General features: G+C 40.5%; 1 protein-coding gene across 1 annotated transcript in view; it reads left to right on the forward strand.

The window, feature by feature from the left end:
* The first annotated feature begins 1,667 nt into the window (after positions 1 to 1,667).
* LOC126284410 (serine/threonine-protein phosphatase 6 regulatory ankyrin repeat subunit C-like) overlaps positions 1,668 to 26,088 on the forward strand; it is a 312,174-nt gene continuing 287,753 nt past the window's right edge. Inside the window, exon 1 of the mRNA XM_049983326.1 lies at positions 1,668 to 1,707. The gene's annotated coding sequence lies outside the window, so the exon portion shown is untranslated. The remainder of the gene's footprint in view (positions 1,708 to 26,088) is intronic.

Consider the following 26,088-nt stretch of genomic DNA (forward strand, 5'->3'; position numbering starts at 1 on the left):
TCAGAGCCTAACGCGTTTTTTTAATTGTACTGTAGATTCTGCATAGGGCCGGCTGTACAACCTCCGGTTAGCAGCCGATTAAACTCTACTCTCGGCATAGCTCGAGAAACGCGTTTTACGAACCCAGAATAACGACTAACCGGAGAATAACCAAGGATCACGTAACCGGCAATTTCTGGCGTGTTTGCCAACTTAACCGCGTAATAAATTTTCAAGATGGCAGGAATAGTGACAGATTCAGACAGCGATGACGAGATTTGAGTTGAACCATTCATGAGAACGACGAAGGAGAAGAAAATAAGACGTCACCTAATTACTTCGAAGAATTCGACGATTCCGAATTATATCCAAATTACCCTTTTCAAAGGAAACCTTACTTTGTCGTTTCAATCTTGTACGTGAGAAACTAAAGCATATGACCGACAGGTGTGACTATTTCTCTGTGTTCTAAAATAATACGCCTACTGTTTATCAACAGTAATGTGCATTTCATTTCAGAACTTTGTTAAATCCGTCGTGTTTTTTTATCTAAATTAGCCACATGAAAATACCAATTTGTGCGAAAATAATCATGGTGTGTGTTACAATTGCTGCAGTAATGGAAAGGACTGTTTCGTTCTATTTATAACAGACTTAACCAAATCAAAAAACTACACTAGTTTTAAGTACTATTTGTATAACAGTTTTTAAGCTTTGGACAAAAACATTATGATTTTTCATGTTGCAAAACGTTTTGATAAAACACTCAAGCTCATTACGTCAACAACAGAAAATATCGTTCCACTCAGTTTTCTAATGGGAATGACCCTTTCTGTAAACACTACTGCTAAAAAAGATTATGGCTATTTATTGTAAATGTTGGCATATTATTCTTCATATATATGCTCAATATTATTGTTAATAATCACCGTCATAGAAACAGGATTTATATACGCCCAAGAACTGCAAAAGTGGATCCACGGATAGTGTTCAATAATGTAGCAAAGATACTGTACAACATCCATTGCTGGAGTAATGAATTAATCATTCTAAGATGTAAACACAACATCAAGCAGCCAGTAACACCTCTGAAAATTTCAGTCCAATCAATCTCCAAGATGTCTGTGTTGTCACAGTTTAAGGCTAAAAAGATCAACTATTTAACATAGCAGACCGCATTTCACAGTTGCTTCTATATTATAAGCCTATTTTAATTCACCACCCACAATACAGCTACATTTTACGTGAGGCAATAGATTACGGAACAGTTATTTCTTTGTTCGTCGGTGACATTCAAGGACTGTTATTCTCTGCATATTTGCTAATGTGAGCCCTTTTTTGTATTCAAGTTCCAACTCTAGCAGTGAATTAAAACTACTTGTTTATGCTTCACACAGCAAAAAGTATTCAACTATGCCTTGCACCTAAATGTGTAATCTAATCTAGAAATGTTGCATCTGAATCGAACTGACTGTTGCGTCCTGTTGACGAAACGATTTTCATCTCATTCTCAGACAACATGAGATATTCGGGATTACGTTTGTAGTGATCACCTTACACCGTTTCGCGCAAGTTTTCAGAATTATCGATTAGCGCACAGCATGCGAAAGACAGTTGCACAACTTACACTTCCATTTTATAAAAGGTTGACGCGCGCTGCGCATGCCCGATTCCATCGTGATAGTGTGCTGTGATAGCAGCCTGCCGTTACTACAGCAGCGGTACCTGGTGAGTTCACAGCACAACTCTCATTTCCTGATGTTTACTATCTCGTTCGCTTCAGGTGGTTTAGGCGGTGAAACTGTTACTAATTTGTCCACAATGACAGCATGAGGGCTGTGTTTACCGCTAAACTAAGTGAAATTCTGTCTTTTAGTAAGCGGTCGCCAGCGATAACCATTTCAATTACAACTGAATTATTTTACGCGAGGCAATAGATAAGAGGACTGCTGTTTCGTTGTTCGCCGGTGACATTCAAGGACTGTTATTCTTTGCATGTTTACTAATGTGAGCCATTTTTCGTATTTAAGTTCCAACTCGAGCAGTGAATTAAAACTACTTTTTAATGTTTCCCACAGCAAAAAGAATTCAGGTGTGCTTTTCACCTAAATGTGTAAGGCAGTCGGCCAAGGCGGCCAGTTTTAGATTAAACACTAAGTAATTGAGCAAAATATTTACACCGTTTATGTATAACTGACATTTCGTGGGATTTCATGAGATTTGTGAAATCAGTCCTAGTTTGTGTCAGCACACAAAAACATATCATTAATATGGTAAGACAGAACTACCCAACAGTAAAATGAAATCAACTACTGGCTATTATTGCATGAAGCTTTTAGTATAATTTCTGATAGTTCACATTTCATGAGGCATTCTGTTACTATAATTATCAATCGTCTGTTGTCGATATGTAGGCCAAAATCAAAATACTTGCCAAACGTTTTGCATACAAAATAAATGTATTTACCCGATATTACTGAAAATGGCGCTTATTAAAAAATATAACTCTTGTAAATATCGGCAGTATCATTTGTCGCTAAAAGAACCGAGAGATATATTAAATGTAAAAGCCAAGGTTCTCTATCCAGTGTTATTTTTCGTCGGTATATCCAGTGTTCGCTGGACCTGCATCTGAAACCACGCTGTTCTGGATGTGTGGACTTTCATACTTACTGTATTTTCCACCTCTGTTGAAACCTTCCCGTCTAATATTGGATGTACGTTTGCTTGCTGACTGAACACTGCGTCTCTTAAAATCTTTTAACTGCTGCTCTGTCAAGACTACCTGCTGATTATTACGACGAAACATAAAATGTGTTGTCGCCGTGGCCCTCAGTCGTTACCTGAAATTATTAAGACTGATTCTTACCTTTAATTATTTATACTGGATCGCCATCTGACTGCTACAGCAAACTGTGGAATGAATATACTTACTTCTCTTTAACATAATTATAAGCTGCTGGTGGAGTTTCATAATACTTTGTGACTGGAATTCTTTAAGTTGAAGTTAATTTAGATTTGATAAAAGCTGAAGCTCAGTTTAGACTTTTCTTTTAAGATAACAATAAATTCCGTAAAGCATTTACGTGAATGATTTTGGGATAGAAAATTCTTAATGCATTTAATCTGGTAGAAGTTAACTATATTCTGAGAACGATCTTGACAAACAATTACAAGGGGCATAGTTCTTTACAAAATTGCGCTACATACCTAATTTTCCATCAAAATTACATAACTATATTCTGAGAACGATCTTGACAAACAATTACAAGGGGCATAGTTCTTTACAAAAATTCTTAAAAACTAGCATTGCGCTACATATAGCGAGTGGCTGGCGAGCACACCGCTTCTTTCAAAGTGTTAATTCATACCTCGCTTACAGCGACCTCCTCTCATGTCTCGCTAGCTACGACTGCCTCGTCTCACATCTTACTCGCAACTGCTCGCTTCCAACGCTCAATGCTACAAAAGTGCGGTCTCGCCGCCAACAGTGGTTTTTGGTGCAGACAATCCCTGCTACCATTACAGCTGTATTACTGCGCGCTGTTTCCCGCTCTTTCTCAAAATGTATCTATGCGCGGTTTCCCGCTCTTTCTCAATAATACACAATGCAATTTAATTAACAAAACAATTTAAATAAGAAACAGTTCAGATAATTACATGCTAAAACAGTTTAAATACGCCTATTACATAATTACACTGTAAATAGCTTTGCACCGAACAAAACATGCGTTTTATGACTATATTTGTCTTATTTATTTCATGAAAAGACACATTTCAGAAGGTGTTTTGGTATCTTCAAAGATAAACAAGTTTGGAGTAACAATCATTCCTCAGACGTCTGTGGAGATCACCGAGTGATATTACACAAAATCCAGTGTTTTAACCGCCTGCCACCCTGATTACTGGAGAGGCCCAGAGTGATTTTAGATTTGGTGCGGTACAGGAGAGATAGCACTCCTGCTACCGTTTTTAATGCGGTATTTTCTGTCGTTTTATCTTAGTACCACGACCATGCAGCTGTTTTTAAGGATGGGTCTAAGCAGGGTGACTCTGTTGGTTGCTTTGTCCACTTCCCGGATCGTGTCCTCAAGGTCAAGACTGCCTCCCGAATTTACCATCTTTGACGCAGAATTATATTCCATCTTGCGGGTACTGGAGCAGATGAGACTTTCTTCCAGTGTTAGATTTCTCGTCTGTTCAGATTCTTTGAGCGACCTTTACTGAATTTAATTGATCAAAGGAGAAAATATAAAAACGCAGTAAATGAAACAGGCAAAAAGGAATACAAACGTCTCAAAAATGAGGTTGACAGGAAGTGCAAAATGGCTAAGCAGGGATGGCTAGAGGACAAATGAAAGGTTGTAGAGGCTTATCTCAATAGGGGTAAGATAGATACTGCCTACAGGAAAATTAAAGAGACCTTTGGAGAAAAGAGAGCCACTTGTATGAATATCAAAAGCTCGGATGGAAACCCAGTTCTAAGCAAAGAAGGGAAAGCAGAAAGGTGGAAGGAGTATATAGAGGGTCTATACAAGGGCAATGTACTTGAGGACAATATTACAGAAATGGAAGAGGATGTAGATGAAGATGAAATGGGAGATACGATACTGCATGAAGAGTTTGAGAGCACTGAAAGACCTGAGTCGAAACAAGGTCCCAGGAGTAGACAACATTCCTCCCATAGTGCTCAGAGCCAGTAGACAACATTCCACTGGAACTACTGACGGCCTTGGGAGAGCCAGTCCTGACAAAACTCTACCATCTGGTGAGAAAGATGTATGAGACAGGTGAAATACCCTCAGACTTCAAGAAGAATGTAATAATTCCAATCCCAAAGAAAGCAGGTGTTGACAGATGTGAAAATTACCGAACTATCAGTTTAATAAGCCACTGCTGCAAAATACTAACGCGAATTTTGCACAGACGAATGGAAAAACTGGTAGAAGCCGACCTCGGGGAAGATCAGTTTGGATTCTGTAGAAATGTTGGAACACGTGAGGCACTACTGACCCTAAGACTTATTTGGAAGCTAGATTAAGGAAAGGCAAACCTACATTTCTAGCATTTGTAGACTCAGAGAAAGCTTTTGACAATGTTGACTGGAATACTCTCTTTCAAATTCTAAAGGTGGCAGGGGTAAAATACAGGGAGCGAAAGGCTATTTACAATTTGTACAGAAACCAGATGGCAGTTATAAGAGTCGTGGGGCATGAAAGGGAAGCAGTGGTTGGGAAGGGAGTGAGACAGGGTTGTAGCCTCTCCCCGATGTTATTCAATCTGTATATTGAGCAAGCAGTAAAGGAAACAAAAGAAAAATTTGGAGTAGGTATTAAAATCCATGGAGAAAAAATAAAAACTTGGAGGTTCGCCGATGACATTGTAATTCTGTCAGAGACAGCAAAGGACTTGGAAGAGCAGTTGAACGGAATATACAGTGTCTTGAAAGGAGGATATAAGATGAACATCAACAAAAGCAAAACGAGGATAATGGAATGTAGTCGAATTAAGTCGGGTGATGCTAAGGCAATTAGATTAGGAAATGAGACACTTTGGAGTTTTGCTATTTGGGGGGCAAAATAACTGATGATGGTCGAAGTAGAGAGGGTATAACATGTAGACTGGCAATGGCAAGGAAAGCGTTTCTGAAGAAGAGAAATTTGTTAACATCGAGTATAGATTTAAGTGTCAGGAAGTCGTTTCTGAAAGTATTTGTATGGAGTGTAGCCAAGTATGGAAGTGAAACATGGACGATAAATAGTTTGGACAAGAAGAGAATAGAAGCTTTTGAAATGTGCTGCTACTGGAGAATGCTGAAGATTAGATGGCTAGATCACGTAACTAAAGAGGACGTATTGAATAGAATTGGGGAGAAGAGGAGTTTGTGGCTCAACTTGACTAGAAGAAGGGACCGGTTGGTAGGACATGTTCTGAGGCATCAAGGGATCACAAATTTAGCATTGAAGGGCAGCGTGGTGGGTATAAATCATAGAGGGAGACCTAGAGATGAATACACTAAGCAGATTCAGAAGGATATAGGTTGCAGTAAGTACTGGGAGAAGAAGAAGCTTTCACAGGATAGAGTAGCATGGAGAGCTGCATCAAAATAGTCGCAGGACTGAAGACAACAACAATAACAACATACTCTCTCCAGCGTTTGTACTCAGCAGATAAAGGAACCCAGACTATCCACAACGCCCTCCTCCAACTACAGTGACTGGGGAAGCAGCAGGTGTCTTTCTGCTGGGTACCAGGCCACGCGGGAATTCTGGGGAATGAAAGGGCTGATCGAGCAGCCAAAGAGGCGTGTCAGTGTGCTATTCCACTGCATGCCCTCACCTCGCTGTTGAGGTATAAAGTCCTGTGTCGTTGGGAACACGAGTGGCTGGAAGTGATCGACAACAAGCTCCGTGTGACAAGCCCACAACTCGGCCGTGGCGTACTTCCTTCCAGCTACGTCGACGGGACGAGGTCATCCTTACTCGTCTTCGTATCGGCCACAGCTCTATGACGCATGAGTTTTTACTCCGGCGAGAGGACTCTCCGATGTGTGCTGCTTGTGGCGTGCAGGTCACGGTGCACCACATTTTATTGGACTGAATTTTATTTGCTAACCAGCGGATTTGCCGGCGGTCTGCAGTCTATTTTATGCAATGCTCAAACGAATGTGGTTTGCGTTTTAAAGTTCTGTGAATTGTCCCACATTTTTAACAAGATTTTGGGGAGATATTTATAATGGGTCAACGGGATGGCTGGCCCACCCAAATTTTTTCGTAAGTGGTCACCGAGTCACATTTCCCTGTGCTGTTCTTTTAGCTCCTCTGTATTTTGTTTTCCCTCTGTTTCAATTTCTTGATTAGCTATCTTGCCTCCTCATTGGTTTTAGTACATGTGAGAGTGCCTGTGCGATAGAGTCATCGTGTGGTCGTTTCGTGTGCATGAGTTTACGACAGTTTTCGTTCTTATCCACATTCGTTTGTTTTAATCGATGTCAGGCCGCTGATAACCTCGCCATTGGGCGCCCATAAGATCCTAAACCACACACACACACACACACACACACACACAGTTGGTGGCGAATGAGATATCTCGTTGGCCCCAGATAGATATGGATTTGATAATCTGTCGTATCCCACAGCTAAATTCGAGATAAGGTGCACAAAACATCAACGTCCATAAATCAAAATATATGGTAACAGGAGGATCAAGATTCGACACTGGAAGAAGGTATGGGAACGATTACATATACTGAAGAGTGCAAATATCTAGGAGTAAAAGTCTCATATATTGCCAGATGAGATAAATAATTAATTTAAAAATAAACGCTAAACAATTTATTATTGGGACATTAAATAGTATTTTATGAGATCAACCGACTAGAAAGGAAAGAAAAGAAAAAAATCTTCGAAACAATTATTAGAAGCATTATGACAAATGATTCAGAAGTATAGATAGTTAAATCCTAATTAAAGAAAAGGCTGACGGCAGCTGTGATTGGTTTCGAAGTGGCTTGTAGGGATATGCAGGTGGAAAGTGTCAGAAATTAAGTCACCAGGAAGAAAACGGACGTCACAAGATTATTGATTTTGCGAAAGAAAAATTCCTCCGATGTTATGGACATGTGACAGGGATGTCGGAGGAGAAATTGCCGTGACGGATCATGGAATGGGAACTACCGGGGTGGAAGAAAAGGAGGAGACTACTGCCACATGAAGACAAGGGAAACAAGACATTAATTAGAAGAAGAAATCCCGGTATTGAAGAAAATTTATGGAGAGATAGGCACAAATGGAGAAGGAAAACTAAATTTGATGTATGGTCTTGCGTTACCGGAATATGTAAATACATTGTAAAACGGGAATAGTAAATCACAAAACGTATTTCAGACGACTGAAGGCAGGGACAAGAAGGCGGCGAGTGGGAATTATGTATCAGCGAGGGTTTCAGATTTAGTCAGTAACTCCGTTGAAAAGTGTTTCAGCTGCAAATGATACAGTGATACTGTATCAAAGGTAGCCGAAATAACCGTTAGAAAATCAGAGAACATATTAAGTGAGGTCCTTTGTAGAGCAAGCACATCACTACTCACACAAAGTGTTGGTCTCGAACATCTGCTCCTGTGAAAAGAGTGGTGCTAAAGATATTATATGTGTAAAATTCAAGGCTTTGTCCCACTTTAGACAATACCTATGCTAGTGCAAATTCCAGGTAGAAAATCTGCATATGTGACACCCATGAACTAGGTATAAAATTTAGGACCAAAGAGACTGTCGAGGAGATCATATCGGTGCTAATAAATGGAACCCTGGAGATACTAAAAGGTATCAGATAGATTATATAATGGTAAGACAGAGATTTAGGAACCAGGTTTTAAATTGTAAGACATTTCCAGGGGCAGATGTGGACTCTGACCACAATCTATTGGTTATGACCTGTAGATTAAAACTGAAGAAACTGCAAAAATGTGGGAAATTAAGGAGATGGGACCTGGATAAACTGAAAGAACCAGAGGTTGTACAGAGTTTCAGAGAGAGCATAAGGGAACAATTGACAGGCATAGGGGAAAGAAATACAGTAGAAGAAGAATGGGTAGCTCTGAGGGATGTAGTAGTGAAGGCAGCAGAGGATAAAGTAGGTACAAAGACGAGGGCTGCTAGAAATTCTTGGGTAACAGAAGAAATATTGAATTTAATTGATGAAAGGAGAAAATATCAAAATGCAGTAAATGAAGCAGGCAAAAAGGAATACAAACGTCTCAAAAATGAGATCGACAGGAAGTGCAAAATGGCTAAACAGGGATGGCTAGAGGACAAATGTAAGGATGTAGAAGCTTATCTCACTAGGGGTAAGATAGATACTGCCTACAGGAAAATTAAAGAGACCTTTGGAGAGAAGAGAACCACGTGTATGAATATCAAGAGCTCAGATGGCAGCCCAGTTCTAAGCAAAGAAGGGAAGGCAGAAAGGTGGAAGGAGTATATAGAAGGTTTATACAAGGGCGATGTACTTGAGGACAATATTATGGAAATAGAAGAGGATGTAGATGAAGACGAAATGGGGGATACGATACAGCGTGAAGAGTTTGACAGAGCACTGAAAGACCTGAGTCGAAACAAGGCCCCCGGAGTAGACAACATTCCATTAGAACTACTGACGGCCTTGGGAGAGCCAGTCATGACAAAACTCTACCAGCTGGTGAGCAAGATGTATGAGACAGGCGAAATACCCTCAGACTTCAAGAAGAATATAATAATTCCAATCCCAAAGAAAGCAGGTGCTGACAGATGTGAAAATTACCGAACTATCAGTTTAATAAGCCACGGCTGCAAAATACTAACGCGAATTCTTTACAGACGAATGGAAAAACTGGTAGATGCAGACCTCGGGGAGGATCAGTTTGGATTCCGTCGAAATGTTGGAACACGTGAAGCAATACTGACCTTACGACTTATCTTAGAAGAAAGATTAAGAAAAGGCAAACCTACGTTTCTAGCATTTGTAGACTTAGAGAAAGCTTTTGACAATGTTGACTGGAATACTCTTTTTCAAATTCTAAAGGTGGCAGGGGTAAAATACAGGGAGCGAAAGGCTATTTATAATTTGTACAGAAACCAGATGGCAGTCATAAGAGTCGAGGGGCATGAAAGGGAAGCAGTGGTTGGGAAAGGAGTGAGACAGGGTTGTAGCCTCTCCCCGATGTTATTCAATCTGTATATTGAGCAAGCAGTAAAGGAAACAAAAGAAAAATTTGGAGTAGGTATTAAAATTCATGGAGACGAAGTAAAAACTTTGAGGTTCGCCGATGACATTGTAATTCTGTCAGAGACGGCAAAGGACTTGGAAGAGCAGTTGAACGGAATGGACAGTGTCTTGAAAGGAGGATATAAGATGAACATCAACAAAAGCAAAACGAGGATAATGGAATGTAGTCAAATTAAATCGGGTGATGCTGAGGGAATTAGATTAGGAAATGAGACACTTAAAGTAGTAAAGGAGTTTTGCTATTTAGGAAGTAAAATAACTGATGATGGTCGAAGTAGAGATGATATAAAATGTAGACTGGCAATGGCAAGGAAAGCGTTTCTGAAGAAGAGAAATTTGTTAACATCGAATATAGATTTATATATCAGGAAGTCGTTTCTGAAAGTATTTGTTTGGAGTGTAGCCATGTATGGAAGTGAAACATGGACGATAACTAGTTTGGACAAGAAGAGAATAGAAGCTTTCGAAATGTGGTGCTACAGAAGAATACTGAAGATAAGGTGGATAGATCACGTAACTAATGAGGAGGTATTGAATAGGATTGGGGAGAAGAGAAGTTTGTGGCACAACTTGACTAGAAGAAGGGATCGGTTGGTAGGACATGTTTTGAGGCATCAAGGGATCACAAATTTAGCATTGGAGGGCAGCGTGGAGGGTAAAAATCGTAGAGGGAGACCGAGAGATGAGTACACTAAGCAGATTCAGAAGGATGTAGGTTGCAGTAGGTACTGGGAGATGAAGCAGCTTGCACAGGATAGAGTAGCATGGAGAGCTGCATCAAACCAGTCTCAGGACTGAAGACAACAACAACAACAACAACAACAAGTCAAAAAATGAGTATGTGCTGCTGCTACGGCGTAAAACAAAAAGTGAACTTAGTGTTTTAAATAAGTGTGTGAAACTGAAAGTAGATGTCAGTATACCACACACTATTTTTCACGAAAACACTGGTTTTGGTACTAAGGTATGGTATGTAATGAATGCTCCAAAACAGTGAAAACAGGCATTGCATGTACACAGTGCTATAAGAAGTTGTTGTAAAGTGGATTCGGTGAAAGGTACGCACTGAGGTGGGAATATGTCGAGTCTGATTGGATAAGTTCAAAACAAATTCTATGCACACGAAAACTGTGTTCGTCAAATACATACGTTGAACTTAGTATTCAAAATAATCGAGGAAATTAACCTAAAAGGGTATATCAAAGATCGGCAAACCAACAACGGTGGGGAGTGCAGAACACTAAAAGAGACTCGTAGTAAAAATACTGTGTCGGAAGTTGTAGAAAATATTATGATCGCAAATTACTGTGATTTAACCAGGGGAATTACGCCGTGCGAAGTCATGAGCAATGAAGACATAACAAACCATCAACTGTAATCAGTAGCACGAAAGAAATGTAAATGTTTCGAAGAACATTATGAAGTGTTCCCTTTTCAATATAATAATCATGTTCTGTCAAGCGCCAAAATTCAGTTAAATCCATTATTTCTACAAGGTACAATGTCAAGAGGAAAGTACAAATTTTCTGTTACACCCAAGGTAAAAGTGTCTCAGATATTCTGCGGAACTGCAGCACGGAATTCAAGGTTAGCACCGCTGTGAAAGGTTGTGCCAAATTCAAAAATGTTTTAGAAGACAACAGTAAGTGTAACAGTGAATCTGTAAATTACAGTGAACCGATTAACACGCTCATTCAGCTGGGTGTAAAACTACAACGGCTAAGAAGTTCAAAAGTAATAGTTGCGAGCTTACCAATAAGCTATGATCTCCCTGACTAGTCGTGAGTAAACACTGAGCTACGGAAAGAAGCCTTTCTCTTGGCCCGCGACTGTAACTGCACGCTGCCCTCGAAGTTTTATTTCACCCAAGTAGCATTGTAAAGTGCTGTCAGTGCAAATTTCATGGGATTCATATCCAGGAAAATCTTAAATGGAGCTCTCATATGACATCCCTAAATTAAAAACTAGCAAAAATGAGCTATGTAGCAAGGATTCTTTGCAACAATACTAGCACAGAAACAGGGCTGTATACGCTGCTCGTGTACGTTCAATATTGAAGTACAGTATCATTTTCTGAGAAAATGTACACCAAGCCAAAACAGTTTTCAGGAAACAAAAGGCAATTATAACAATGAAACAAGTGAGCAGCAGAAAACCACGCAAACCTTTCTTTAAAGCTCTAAATATCTTACGCCTTCCCTGCATTTATATACTGGGTGTAGTCATGCATGTTTAAAAAGTATACTGAGAAAAAAAAAACCTTTTTCCTCAAAACAAAAGTGACCGTGCTTACAGTACCAGGTCAGACAGTGACATACATGTTAGCCATTGTAACACCACATTACGCCAAATAGGTTATATCATTCAGGGACAAAACTATACAACAGATTACCAAGAAATACAAAATCTCTTCCTCAACTACATAGCTTTAAACAGTCTGTGATAGCCTTCTTCCTGAAAAATTGCTACTATTCAATCTCACACTATCTTACGCAAGAATAATATGTAATTTGTATCTTTAACTGTGGAAATAAGTTATAAATATACAGTACTTAATAAAATTTGTATTGATTAACTGTAGAGATCCAATTTGTTATAAAAAGTTTAATGCTGTATGTTTCATATTTGTAAAACCAATAGATAAAAAGGTTTTCTACCGGATATCCTGTGTATCTACATTTACATCTACATCTACATGATTACTCTGCAATTCACATTTAAGTGTTTGGCAGAGGGTTCATCGAACCACAATCATACTATCTCTCTACCATTCCACTCCCGAACAGCGCGCGGGAAAAACGAACACCTAAACCTTTCTGTTCGAGCTCTGATTTCTCTTATTTTATTTTGATGATCATTCCTACCGATGTAGGTTGGGCTCAACATAATATTTTCGCATTCGGAAGACAAAGTTGGTGACTGAAATTTCGTAAATAGATCTCGCCGCGACGAAAAACGTCTTTACTTTAATGACTTCCATCCTAACTCCCGTATCATATCTACCACACTCTCTCCCCTATTATGCGATAGTACAAAACGAGTTGCCCTTTTTTGCACTCATTTCGATGTCCTCCGTCAATCCAACCTGGTAAGGATCCCACACCGCGCAGCACTATTCTAACAGAGGACGAACGAGTGTAGTGTAAGCTGTATATTTAGTGGACTTGTTGCATCTTCTAAGTGTCCTGCCAATGAAACGCATCCTTTGACTCGCCTTCCCCACAATATTAACTTTGTGGTCTTTCCAACTGAAGTTGTTCGTAATTTTAACACACAGGTACTTAGTTGAATTGACAACCTTGAGAATTGTACTATTTATCGAGTTATCGAATTCCAACGGATTTCTTTTGGAACTCATGTGGATCAGCTCACACTTTTCGTTATTTAGCGTCAACTGCCACCTGCCACACCATACAGCAATCTTTTCTAAATAGTTTTGCAACTGATACTGGTCTTAGGATGACCTTACTAGACGGTAAATTACAGCATCATCTGCGAACAACCTAAGAGAACTGCTCAGATTGTCACCCAGGTCATTTATATAGATCAGGAACAGCAGAGGTCCCAGGACGCTTCCCTGGGGGACACCTGATATCAATTCAGTTTTACTCGATGATTTGCCATCTGTTACTACCAACTGCGATCTTCCTGACAAATTACGAATCCAGTCGCACAACTGAGACGATACCCCGAAGGCCCACAGCTTGATTAGAAGTCGCTTGTGAGGAACGGTGTCAAAAGCTTTCCGGAAATCTAGAAATACGGAATCAATTTGAGATCCCCTGTCGATAGCGGCCATTACGTCGTGCGAATAAAGAACTAGCTGCGTTGCACAAGAGCGATGTTTCCTGAAACCATGCTGATTACGTATCAATCGATTGTTCCCTTCGAAGTGATTCATAATGTTTGAATACAGTATATGCTCCAAAACCCTACTGCAAACTGACGTCAGTGATATAGGTTTGTAGTTAGATGGGTTACTTGTACTACCCTTCTTAAACACTGGTGCGACCTGCGCAATTTTCCAATCTGTAGGTACAGATCTATCGGTGAGCGAGCGGTTGTATATGATTGCTAAGTAGGGAGCTATTGTATCAGCGTAATCTGAAAGGAACCTAATCGTTATACAATCTGGACCTGAAGACTTGCCCGTATCAAGCGATTTGAGTTCCTTCGTAACCCCTAAATTATCTGTTTCTAACAAACTCATGCTAGCAGCTGTTCGTGTTTCAAATTCTGGAATATTACATTCGTCTTCCCTGGTGAAGGAAGTTCGGAAAACTGCGTTCAATAACTCCGTTTTAGCGGCATAGCCGTCGGTAACAGTACCATCGGCACTGCGCAGCGAAGGTATTGACTGTGTACGGTGTATGTACTGAAAAAGAGATTTATATGGAAAAATAAATAAATAAACAAAAGAAAGGACAACTACCGAACAGACGTCTATTAAATGTAAACGTAGGTCTTAGCGGCCGTTGACACTGTCAATAAAATTCTTCTGGGCTGTTGACCGCAATGTCAATACATAAAATTGGCCGAGTCGGACAATTTTATATATTGATAATACCGTCAACAGCCCAGAAGAATTTTATTACTAACGTAGTTTGTGCGGGAACAATGCACTTTGTTCACACAGCTGTCGCCTTCACAGCATGCTCATGGAAAATAATGGTGTTCTTGTAGCTACTTCGCTACAGTATATGCATTTTCATCGGAGTCTTACGATTTCTGACAAAATGAGGACTTCAGCGAGACGCAACGGTGAAGGAAGCCAGCAAACCAGGTGAAGGGCGAAATCCGCTACCTCTGCTGCTCCCAATTTTCGATTCGTGCATGTGCTGTGTAAGTAGAACGTATTCAACTGTTTGGCTTCTGTGGCTAAATAACATTAGGAGAGTTGTATCTATAGATGGCTATAATGCACTCATCTAAGCTGAACGCTCGAGTAAACAAGCGTAATTATGCTCTGCCATTGGTCATCGTCTGCATTGCTCAAGCATCTGGTGACGTGTGACAAGTAAGCTTTACTTACGGCTTTTGTTACTATTCTAGCGCCGAAAGCCTAAAATTTCATTCCTAATCATTGCGCTAAACGTTCGACCTTTATATAAAATCTCAGTGGATAGTTTCGCTGTGCCTGCCAGTCATGTCCTTATTTACATCTCATTCGCCGAGTTGCCAGGCGCACGTTTCTATCTTTCTTTTTTTTTTTTAAATTTTTTTTACAGTGAATCGTTTGGTATCTCAGCCCCAAGTTTGGTACCGAAGTATGAGTGGTTCGGTATTTTTAGAAATTCAATCATATCACTAATTCATTTATTGATTCCATGCAGAAATGCCTGTGTGGTAAGTCTTCAGTCACATGAATCATTTACGGTCTGACGCTAGAAACATATTGTGTGTCAATATGGTACAAGTAGGAATTATGCAAAGTATGCATTCATTGTAACTGGAAGTTTGCAACATGTGACTTTTACCAGAGAATTAAAAGTACCATAACAAAAATTAGTTGAAAGCCGTAACTAACAACAATAAATATAATTTTTATTGGTCGCTAGACATTTTATTGTGTTCACCCTCAGTTTATTAAATCCTTTCGAGAGGCAATGTTTGGTAGTTTAGTCAATTCAATCCTTAACGTCCTAGGTGCGATTTCATAGACCACTACCGTTTTTTGTTACTCTGTTGCTAATGCATAGCGATGGGGTAGGAGCTTACAGCGTTGTCTCGCTATCCTTTCGCGAAGCTGCCGTACGTTCCTTTGTCAGTAGCCACTTAAACATGACATGGACTGATACTAATATTGCTTGTTTCGTGCTAGTGGCCTGTGAAACTGTACTTGGGACTTTGCGTCACGCATTCAGCAGCCAGGTCTTACGTCTACTCTTCGTGTAACAGATTCTGACTTTGAGGATATTGTTTTAAAATGATTCGAGGACAGGTTAGCATGTGATGGATCAAATAGTGACAAGGAAATCGAAAGTGAACGTAATTCAGAATGGGAACGGTGTGAAAGTGAAGAAAGATTTGTTTTGCCATCGGTGAATACCTTGAATGAAACGTTGATCAAAGTGATAAAGACAGAAGTGTAGAGACTGAATCTTTAGTTAAAGGTTCTGCTGGAAATATATTTGGTCGAATCAAATACCGCTGGTCATCGAAGCCTCTTCTCAAACAGTCACGTGTTCGGCAGCGCAACATTCTATTATCAACATTACGACCACCTTCTCAAGTAGATAATGATCTATATCCTATGTGGCTAAAAACTGGGAAGCTAAGGGTTATCCATTTGTCAGGTTAAACCGCGGCGGCTGTTCGGCACCGTTACGAGTTAAATACGCCGCTAATTATTGGGAACGTTTCATTATTGTCGAGCCGCGCCGTTGAAGTGCCAGCAGCAACACTGCAGTAAAACCTTTAGTTATCGTACACAACTGCACACGAAGAGTGCAAACTGTTCGGGTTAGAGTGCTTGAGCGTATGACAGGATGAGGCGCTTATCCAAACAGTAGAGTTGAGGATATTTATCACAACGCCGTTCACTGCAACATCTTGTGCACGCTGTTTCAGCAATCACAAAATTTGCTAAATCTGCGTCGAAGAACATACGGAAACATAGTTTTACATGGTCACGGGACGGGAGTTGGGGGGAGGGGGGGGGGGGCAACTTTGGTAGTTCTGCCAAGAGCGCTGGATTACTATGGTATGGCTCTGTACTGAGTTTTGAGATATGAGACAAAATATTCCCAAAGCTGATCAAGATAATTATGAAAGCGAACGTCTGGGTAGTTTGTATGTATAACGCAAAATCTGAATTAGGTCTACATTAGGTTTGATTCGATTTTTATTCGGTCTAGTTCGTAGGAATGCTTGGTGCAACGGCAAGCTTGATGCAACCACCCTGGATTGCATTGTAAACCTTCATTACAATCGCAGTTACAAGACCAATAACTAGAACATTAACAGAAAAAGATGCAAAAACCCAGAGAAGTATCAATGCTGAAAAAGATAAAACAGATGGAAAATGGAAATGAGCTGATGGGGATGAAATAATGATGAAGACAACAGAACACCCAGTGCCTGAGTGGAGAAAATCCCCGAACCCGGGCTCCTTAGGACAGCAGTCCGTCACGCTGACCATTCAGCTGTCGGGGCGGACTATAAAACAAGTGACACTCCCCAGTTGAAGTCATTTGTCACAGCCGATTGTTCAGCCACCACTGTAGCCCTCTTCCCCCCCCCCCCCCCCCCTTCCCGCCATTATTCAAATCCGGAGCCTCAGGAACGTTGGGTGACTGGTGTTTTAACATTCGCCATGCGCGAGTTTTCGACGTAGGTGCTTGCGGCAGTTGTGGTTGGCATCCGCTGTTTCTGTTGTCGGCAGTCGGCTGTGCGCGGAGTGGAGGAAGGATTTGAGTGCAACAGGAATGTGCGCTGCTAGTGGTGTTTTTCTCGTCCGCCTTCACGAGCGATCGTTTAAGACGCTCGATAGAGACCACTTCCGCCCGATCATTGGGTCACATCTTGAAGGTGTGGTGGCTGCGTTGCACAACTGGAAATGGGCGTTTATAGTGCAGCGTAATTGGAGGATGGAATGAGTTTTTGCAAAGACACACACGGGAGGAGATGAACGAGTCCATATGCATAGAGATGGTTGTATCCCCATGCTGCTTGGGTATTGTCAGATGGAGAAGTGCTATAGTTCCACGTAGATAGTGCGCAAACTCCGAAATCGCCAGTGTCTCTGGGAAGTCCGTCGGTTTGTCCAGTAGCAATTCCACTGGAACTTGCAACATTTTGCCATAGAGTAACTGAGATGAGTGTGCCCCAAGTCCCCATTGAGTGATGACTTCAGTCCAAGCAGGACCATAAGTAGGGGCATCAGTCAACGTATCCTTGGCACACATGTGTCGCCTTGTAAATGGGGTGGGATCTTTCCACCATTCTGTAGCTGGAAAGGTGATAACTAGTTGTATGGATGTGGTTGCACCCACATATATGAAGGAGTTCTTGGAATAATACTGCCTCAAAATGTCTGCCCTATCAGCTGTAATAGTTTTGCGCCACTCCAAATCCTTTCATCCATCCACTGAGTACTGTCTTAGCCACTGTTGCGGTGGCGATATCTGTGACTGGAAATGCTTCTGACCATATCGTAAAACGATCCACCACGGTAACTTAATAACAATAGTCGTTTGAGTAAATTAGTGATCCTACCAAAATGTGACCAGATCTTGCCGAGGGAGAGACGATGCTTCCTGTGGGGCCGGCAGTGTGTCTTCCCACATTGCATTTTTGATCTGTCTCACTTTCTTGTGCCTAGTTTCACCTGTCTTGAATCACCCCAAGCCACACTGTCTTCTTCAGCAGCAATCACACCGTGACTCTTACTCCCGGGTGAGAAACGCCATTGAACACCTCAAAAACTGCTCGGCAGAAGTTTCTAGGAATGACTGATTAATTGTTTTATTGGTCCATTTCATCATTTTTGTACATAGTTACAGATTGATGATGAACGAGTCAATTTTTGTGAAATGATGAGATTAGACAATATGAATTAAGGGAATGATTATGAATGATACCTCTATACAATATAAATCAGTTTACATACATAACACTGTAAGCAAATGTATGCATTATAGATTACTGTCTTCATGAACACACATATCGTATTGCATACGACACTACACCATAATTTTAAATCTCCTACTGACGTTTTTACATGCTCGAGTGTCAGAGTAGATTGTTCTTTCTCTCGTAATTCACGTAATTCTGGTTCAAGAGTTTGTGCTTGGGCAATGTGGTTCCAGTTTACCGCTTTTATACTCGCACAGCACCGCAGTAAGCAATCGTCACAATATTATTGCTACCACTAATGTGTTGGAGATCCGTAGTGAATTGTGAAATAAAATTGGCGTGTCTGAGCAGTCTCGCTGATCCTTTTGGAGTTTCCTTGCTAAAGAGCGATGTTATTGGTGCGTGGTCCGCGTAAATAGTGGAAGTGCGACCTCCAATGGAACCTCTGAAGTGATTGACAGCTGCATATGCGGCAAAATTTAACTATAGTACTCCAAGCCTTTTGCAAGGCTGTGAGCAACAGGGAAAAAATGCGATAGGCTGTTAAATGCTGTCGCTATGTTGCTGAAGTGTGCTCTGGCAGCACACTCCTTCTTTCTGTCAAACGCCACCACCAGAACTTTACTCTAAGGAATCTTTTTTGTGCCAGCTGTTAGTTTGACCTTGAGTCATTTTGTTAACGGTTGAAACAGCTTCTGGAGAAGGCACGGTGATAATAATTAAACATTGCAGGATACTGCCGTAAGTCCTCGAAGCAGGGGAGCAGAACCTGTTGAAAGGCTGACAGATGCTCCATCAGCAGAATTAACTGTCTGTCGGTACCTCAAAACGGAGAAACTTTACTTTGTTGTACCTGAAGACACACTTCTCTAAATTGACCACCATGCCAGCATCTTGGAATCATGAGAAAAACTTGTAAAGTATGAGACTTGTGTTTCGCCTGAGACTTTGAAAAAATAAGGATGTTGTCCACTAAGCAAAATAAAAATTCCAGTCCTTGCAGCACTGATGAATAAACTGCTGCCATGTTTGAGCAAACAACGTTTTTCAACCCAAAGGGCATGTAACAATACTTAAATAAACCAAATGGTGTGGTGACTACCGTCTTGTTGCTGTCCAAAGGGACCAAAGGAATTTGTGAAGATGTGATCGATGCTAAAAAACACATGCCTGCCATGGTGTGAGATGATGTGGTTTGGCTGCTAATGGCTTCCCTGTCTCGGTCTGAATAAAATTTTGCATGTTGTATCACAGCTTCATCTGCACCATTATTCTTGACAGGATACCAGGAAATTCTTCAACTATGCTGAGCCATTTGTTGTGTTTGCCCATTGCCTCAACAGTTGCTTTCTTCAATAATCCTCTCTTAATGTTCTCTGTGAGATCGAAGTTGTGTAAAAGATCACCATCTACAATTGGTTCAGTGACATAAGCTATCAAGAAATTCCATGCCATGTGCTGTTGAAAGCTAAAATGTAACACTAATGATTTGCTTCTATATGTTTTGATTGCTGATTTATTGACTGCTGTTAAATGTAGGAGTGCAACTTTGCTGTCCAGTTAAAAGAACAATCCTTTAGGTCCCACACTGACACCTGATCCTGTATCTACCAAAAATTCTTTTTGGAGCACCTATTCATTACAGATAGCCACTTTACATGGTTCTCCAAAGTTTTGAATCGTATGCACAGATCGTGATAGTGTCTGTAAAAGTGGAGCTCCTCAAAGCTGACATTTTCAGAACATAATGTTACTGTGATATGATGACCCTTTGTGCATATTACTGGCTCAAAGCTGCCTTGCTGCATGCCTGTTGCTTCCAGTATATGGAATGTAGTATCCCATTCAGAAATTCTGTTCTGACCTGCCTCACGTATGGACACAGAGCCGACATCATTAACACGGACTTCTTCTGGTGTTGAGTGCCCGGGTGTGCACTACAGACATTACCATTTTTGAATACCTGTTGTGAACCCAACATGGAAGGTGCAGTAGGGGAACAAATGACGTACTTCTGTGAGCAACTTAATATTTGTGTGTGACAACCTGGAGCACCTGTTAAAGCTCGTCAAATGCATTTGGGTACTGCCACGGTGTGGAGGATTTTTGAGCATTGTCGCCAAACCTTTGATGACGTCAACACCTCAAGGATCTGTTTGTTCATGGATATTTATCATAGCCATCCATTGCCAGCACTAGCTTCTCCTGCATGCTGTTTGTCATGCATTGCTGCCACCTGCATGGCCGAACTTTGAACTGTGTCTGGTAACTGTTCGATTGCAGTACCTTGCACTTTGCTCATGATGCTTGACCTGGGACTGCTGCACTCATTTGTTTCCAATATACTTAGTCTGGGGCCCTTATCTGAAATAATACTGACTACAGTGTTGCTTGCTTTGAATTACATGCATACTGCTATTGTTTCTGCTCTTCCTGCCAGCAATTGCAAAGGTACATTTTTGTCCATGGTGAAAATGATCTCATGTTTTCTGGGAGTCTTTGAAGTCACAGCATGTGTAGTGATTCATCCTGTATTAAATCGTGCCCTGCTAGCATGTGAAGGCCACGTAAAAGTTGACATGGTGATTTGTTGCCTAAATAGTTGTCCGCCAGTAACCTCTGCAGCCTGAGCTCCTGAGAGGGAGCGAAGTTTTTTATGAGATAATTTCTTAATTTCCTGCAGCTATGGGGAGACAAAACATCTGCACTGAGAACTGTTTCAAATTCGTTTAAGTATGCCACAGGATGATGGAATTGCACTGGCAAAAAATGATTCCTGCATATAAGAATCAAAGTTCAGAACTGGACATCCAGAGTGCTGGTAATTTCATGTGTTGCATTGTCTTACCTTGTGTTGTTGACTGTAGTAGATGCTGTTGCAGTTGTTGTTGTTTGGAGGTTTGGTACCTGTACTAGCATTGAAGCATGGAGGCAGCCTTTTGGCACCATCCTCCCATTTTATCCCTCCACTATCCGGCGGTCTTGACTTTAGTATTTCTCATTCTGATCAGGGTCACCCTTGTAGGAATGCTTGGTGCGATGGTGAGCTTGCTGAAGACACCCTTGATTGCGTTGTACACCTTTATTACAATCACAGTTACAAGAGCACAAGATCAGAATGGTAGCAGAAAAAGGCACTAAAACCCAGAAAGAGATTACAGGACTGTGATAAAAGAGATGGCACACTTCTCAGTTGAAATAATTTGTTACAGTCGATTGTTTGGTTGCCACAAGTTGATTACGTATTGTACAAGTTGTGTACTAGTAATCAAGAATGCGTCAAGTGAAATAATACACTATTACATGAACATTTTATATACTATATTTATGTTGTTGAGGTCTTAAGTCCAGAAACTGGTTTGATGCAGCCCTGTGTGCACTCTACCTTTTTTAACCTCTTCACCTCTGAATAATTTCTGAATGTACATGATGTGACTACATCTTTTGGTCTCCCTCTACAATTTTTACGTGCCACATTTCCCTCCAATACTAAATTGGTGATCCCTTGATGTCTCAGAATGTGTCCTATCAACCAGTCCCTTCTCTTGGCCAAGTTGTGCCACAAATTTCTTGTCTCCCCAATCCCATTCAGTACCTCCTCTTTGGTTACATGATCAACCAATCTAATCTTCAACATTCCTCTGTAGCAACACATTTCAAAAGCTTCCATCCTCTTCTTGTCATAACTATTTATTGTACATGTTACACTTCCACACATGGCAACACGTCATACAAATACCTTCAGAAAAGACTTCCCAACACCTAAATCTACATTCAAAGTTAACAATTTTTTTTTCTTCAGAAATGCTCTTCTTGCCATTGCCAGTTTACATTTTATATGCTCTGTGCTTTGGCCAGCATCAGTTATTTTGCTGCCCAAATAGCAACACTCATCTACTAATTTAAGTTCCTCATTTTCTAATTAATTCTCTTAGCATCCCCATGTTTAATTTGACAATGTTCCATTATCCTTGTTTTGCTTTTGTTAATGTTCATCTTATATTTCCCTTTCAAGATACTGCCCATTCTTTTCAAGTGCTCCAAGCCCTTTGCTGCCTCTTGCAGAATTACAATGTCATCAGAAAGTCTTAAAGTTTTTATTTCTTCTCCCTGAACTTTAATTCCTACTCCAAATTTTTTTTTGGTTTCCTTTACTGCTTGTTCAATATACAGATAGAAAAAGAATGCGGATAAGCTACATCAGTGTCTCATTCCCTTCTCAATCACTGCATCACCTTCATTTTCCTTTCATACCCCTCAACTCTTATAGCTGCTGTTTGGTACCTGTACAAGTTGTAAATAGCCTTTTGCTCCCCGTACTTTACTCCTGATGCCTTCCGATTTCAAAGAGAATATTCCAGTTAACATTGCCAAAAGCTTTCTCTAAGTCTACAAATGCTGAAAATGTAGGCTTGGCTTTCCTTAACTTATTTTCTAAGATAAGTTACAGGGTCGGTATTGCCTTGTGTGTTCCACCATTTCTCTGGAATCCAAACTGATCTTCCGCCAGATCAGTTTCCCCCAGTTTTTCCATTCTTCTGTAAAGATTTCCTGTTAGTATTTTGCAACCATGACCTATTAAAGCAATAGTTTGGTAATTTTCACATCTGTGAGCAACTGCTTTCTTTGGAATTGGAATTATTACATTCTCCTTGGAGTCTGAGGGTATTTCACCTGTCTCATACATCTTGCATATCAGATGGAAGAATTCTGTTATGGCTGGCTTTCCCAAGGCTGTCAAGTAGTTCTGATGGAATATTGTCTGCTGCAGGAGCCTTGCTTTGACTTAGATCTTTCAGAGCTCTGTCAGATTCTTCTCACAGTATCACATCTCCCATTTCATCTGCATCCACACTGAAGCACCAAAGAAAGTGGTATAGGCATGCATATTCAAATACTGAGATATGTAATCAGACAGAATACGGCGCAGCAGTCGGCAGTGCCTATATAAGACAACAAATGTTTGCTGCCATTGTTAGTCAGTTACTGATGCTACAATGACAGGTTATCATGATTTAAGTGAGTCTGAATTTGGTGTTACCATCGGCACAAGAGTGATGGGACACATCATCTTTGAGGTAGCGATGAAGTGTGGATTTTCCCATATGACCATTTCATGGTTGTACTATGAATATCAGGAATCTGGTAAAACATCAAATCTCTTACATTGGTGCAGCTGGAAAAAGATCCTGCAAGAATGGAATCAACAATGACTGAACAGGTATGTTCACTGTGACTGAAGTGCAACCCTTCTACAAATTGCTGCAGATTTCAATGCTGGGTGATCCACAAGTGTCAGCATACAAACCATTCAATGAAACATCATCAAATGGGCTTTCAGAACTGAAGGTCCACTTGTGTACGTTTGATGAATGCGTGACACAAAGTTTTACACTTTACCTGGGCCTGTCAACTCTGACATTGGACTGTTGATGACTGGAAACATGTTGCCTGGTTGGACGAGTCATGTTTCAAATTGTATAGAAGGGATGGACATGTACAGCTATGGAGATAACCTCATGAATCCATGGACCCTGCATGTCAGCAGGGAACTGTTCAAGCTGGTAGAGGCTCTGTAATGGTGTGGGACGTGTGCAGTTGGAGTGATATGGGACACCTGATTTGTCTAGATATGACTCTGACTGGTAACATTTATGTAAGCAGGCTGTCTGATCACCTGCATCCATTCCTGTCCAGTGTGCATTTCGACAGACTTGGGCAATTCCAGCAAGATAATGCAACACCCCACACATTCAAAATTGCCACAGAGTAGCTCCAGAAACACTCCTCTGAGTGTAAACACTTCCGCAGGCCACCAAACTCCCTAGACATGAACATTATTGAGCGTAGCTCGGATACCTTGCAACGTGCTGTTTGAGAGAGATCACCACCCCCTCATACTGTTACGGATTTATGGGCAGCCCTGCAGGTTCGATAGTGTCAGTTCCCTCCAGCACTACTTCAGATGTTAGTTGAATCCATGCCACATTGTGTTGTGGCACTTCTGCATGCTCGTGGGGGCCCTACCTGATATTAGGCAGGTGCACCAGTTCCTTTGGCTCTTCAGTGTATGTCCACTTCCCTTTCTTTAATATTAGATCAAGTTCATATCCCTTGCATAGACCCTCAATATACTCCTTTCACCTTTCAGCTTTCCCTTCTTTGCTTAGGACTAGTTTTCCATCTGAGCTCGTGATTTTCATACAATGGCTTCTCTTTCCCCGAAAGCCCTCTTTAATTTTCTGGTAGGTAGTTTCTATCTTTCCCCTAGTGAAAATGCTTCTTAATCGTTACATTTGTCATCTACCCATTTCTGCTCGGCCATTTTGCCTTTCCTATCAATCTTGCCTTTGTGTTCCCTTTTGCCTGCTTCATTTGCTGCATTTTTAAATTTTCTCGTTTCATCAATTAATACTACTGGTATTTTATTTACTAGTATTTTCTAAGAACAATTGGTTGCATATAATAATACAATCTGCAGCTTTCTGCCATAAATTTAAGTGAATACTAAAATAACAGAGAAAATGAAAGTACACTTTTTATCCTAATGACATAACTAAACAAAAATACACTTTTAACAAAGGAAAATTCAGAATGGAATAATGACATTATTATGAAAAGGATAGAATACTACTCACAGTATAGAGGAGACACTGAATTGCAGACAGGTACAACAAAAAGACTCCTGTACATTTAAGCTGTCAGCCAAAGATCTTCTTATAAAGTAGAAAACACTCACACATCCATTCAAGCACAACTCATACAGACATGACCACTGGTTCTGGTCACTGAGGCTGGTCTCTTATTGCTGTAATTTAAATTAAAATACAAAACATTTAACTGCATGATGTAAGTAAAAGTTTAAGTGATGCTTAAGAGTATAGAATACATGAAAGCACACATTTTTAACCGAATGACGTAAATAAATTTATATTTTCTCATCATAATATAAGTTTCAATACAAACATTTGTCTTTTTGACATTAGTAAAAATATCACTTTTTTACTTTCAAGATTTTGCTTTACCTAAGTGGTTTCCTGTTTTCTTACACTAAAGGACACCTTACAACTCTAAAAATTGATTCATTTGATAAAGAGTTTGATCTATGAAGACTGCTTTCAGTTTTCTTTTGAATACCTATGCATTACAAACTGAGTAGAGGATTATGGAAATGGAAGAGGATGTAGATGAAGATGAAATGGGAGATACGATACTGTGTGAAGACTTTGACAGAGCAATGAAAGACCTGAGTCGAAACAAGGCCCCGGGAAAAACTCTACCATATGGTGAGCAAGATGTATGAGACAGGTGAAATACCCTCAGACTTCAAGGATAATATAATAATTCTAATCCCAAAGAAAACAGGTGCTGAACAACCAGTTTAATAAGTCATGGATGCAAAATACTAATGTGAATTCTTTACAGACAAATGGAAAACTGGTAGAAGCGGACCTCGGGAAAGATCAGTTTGGATTCTGTAGAAATGTTGGAACACGTGAGGCAATACTGACCCTAAGACTTATTTGGAAGCTAGATTAAGGAAAGGCAAACCTACATTTCTAGCATTTGTAGACTTAGAGAAAGCTTTTGACAATGTTGACTGGAATACTCTCTTTCAAATTCTGAAGGTGGCAGGGGTAAAATACAGGGAGCGAAAGACTATTTACAATTTGTACAGGAACCAGATAGCAGTTATAAGAATCGAGGGGCATGAAAGGGAAGCAGTGGTTGGGAAGGGAGTGAGACAGGGTTGTAGCCTCTCCCCAATGT

The sequence above is a fragment of the Schistocerca gregaria genome, chromosome 1, assembly GCF_023897955.1.
Source record: "Schistocerca gregaria isolate iqSchGreg1 chromosome 1, iqSchGreg1.2, whole genome shotgun sequence".
In the NCBI taxonomy this organism is placed as follows: domain Eukaryota; kingdom Metazoa; phylum Arthropoda; class Insecta; order Orthoptera; family Acrididae; genus Schistocerca; species Schistocerca gregaria.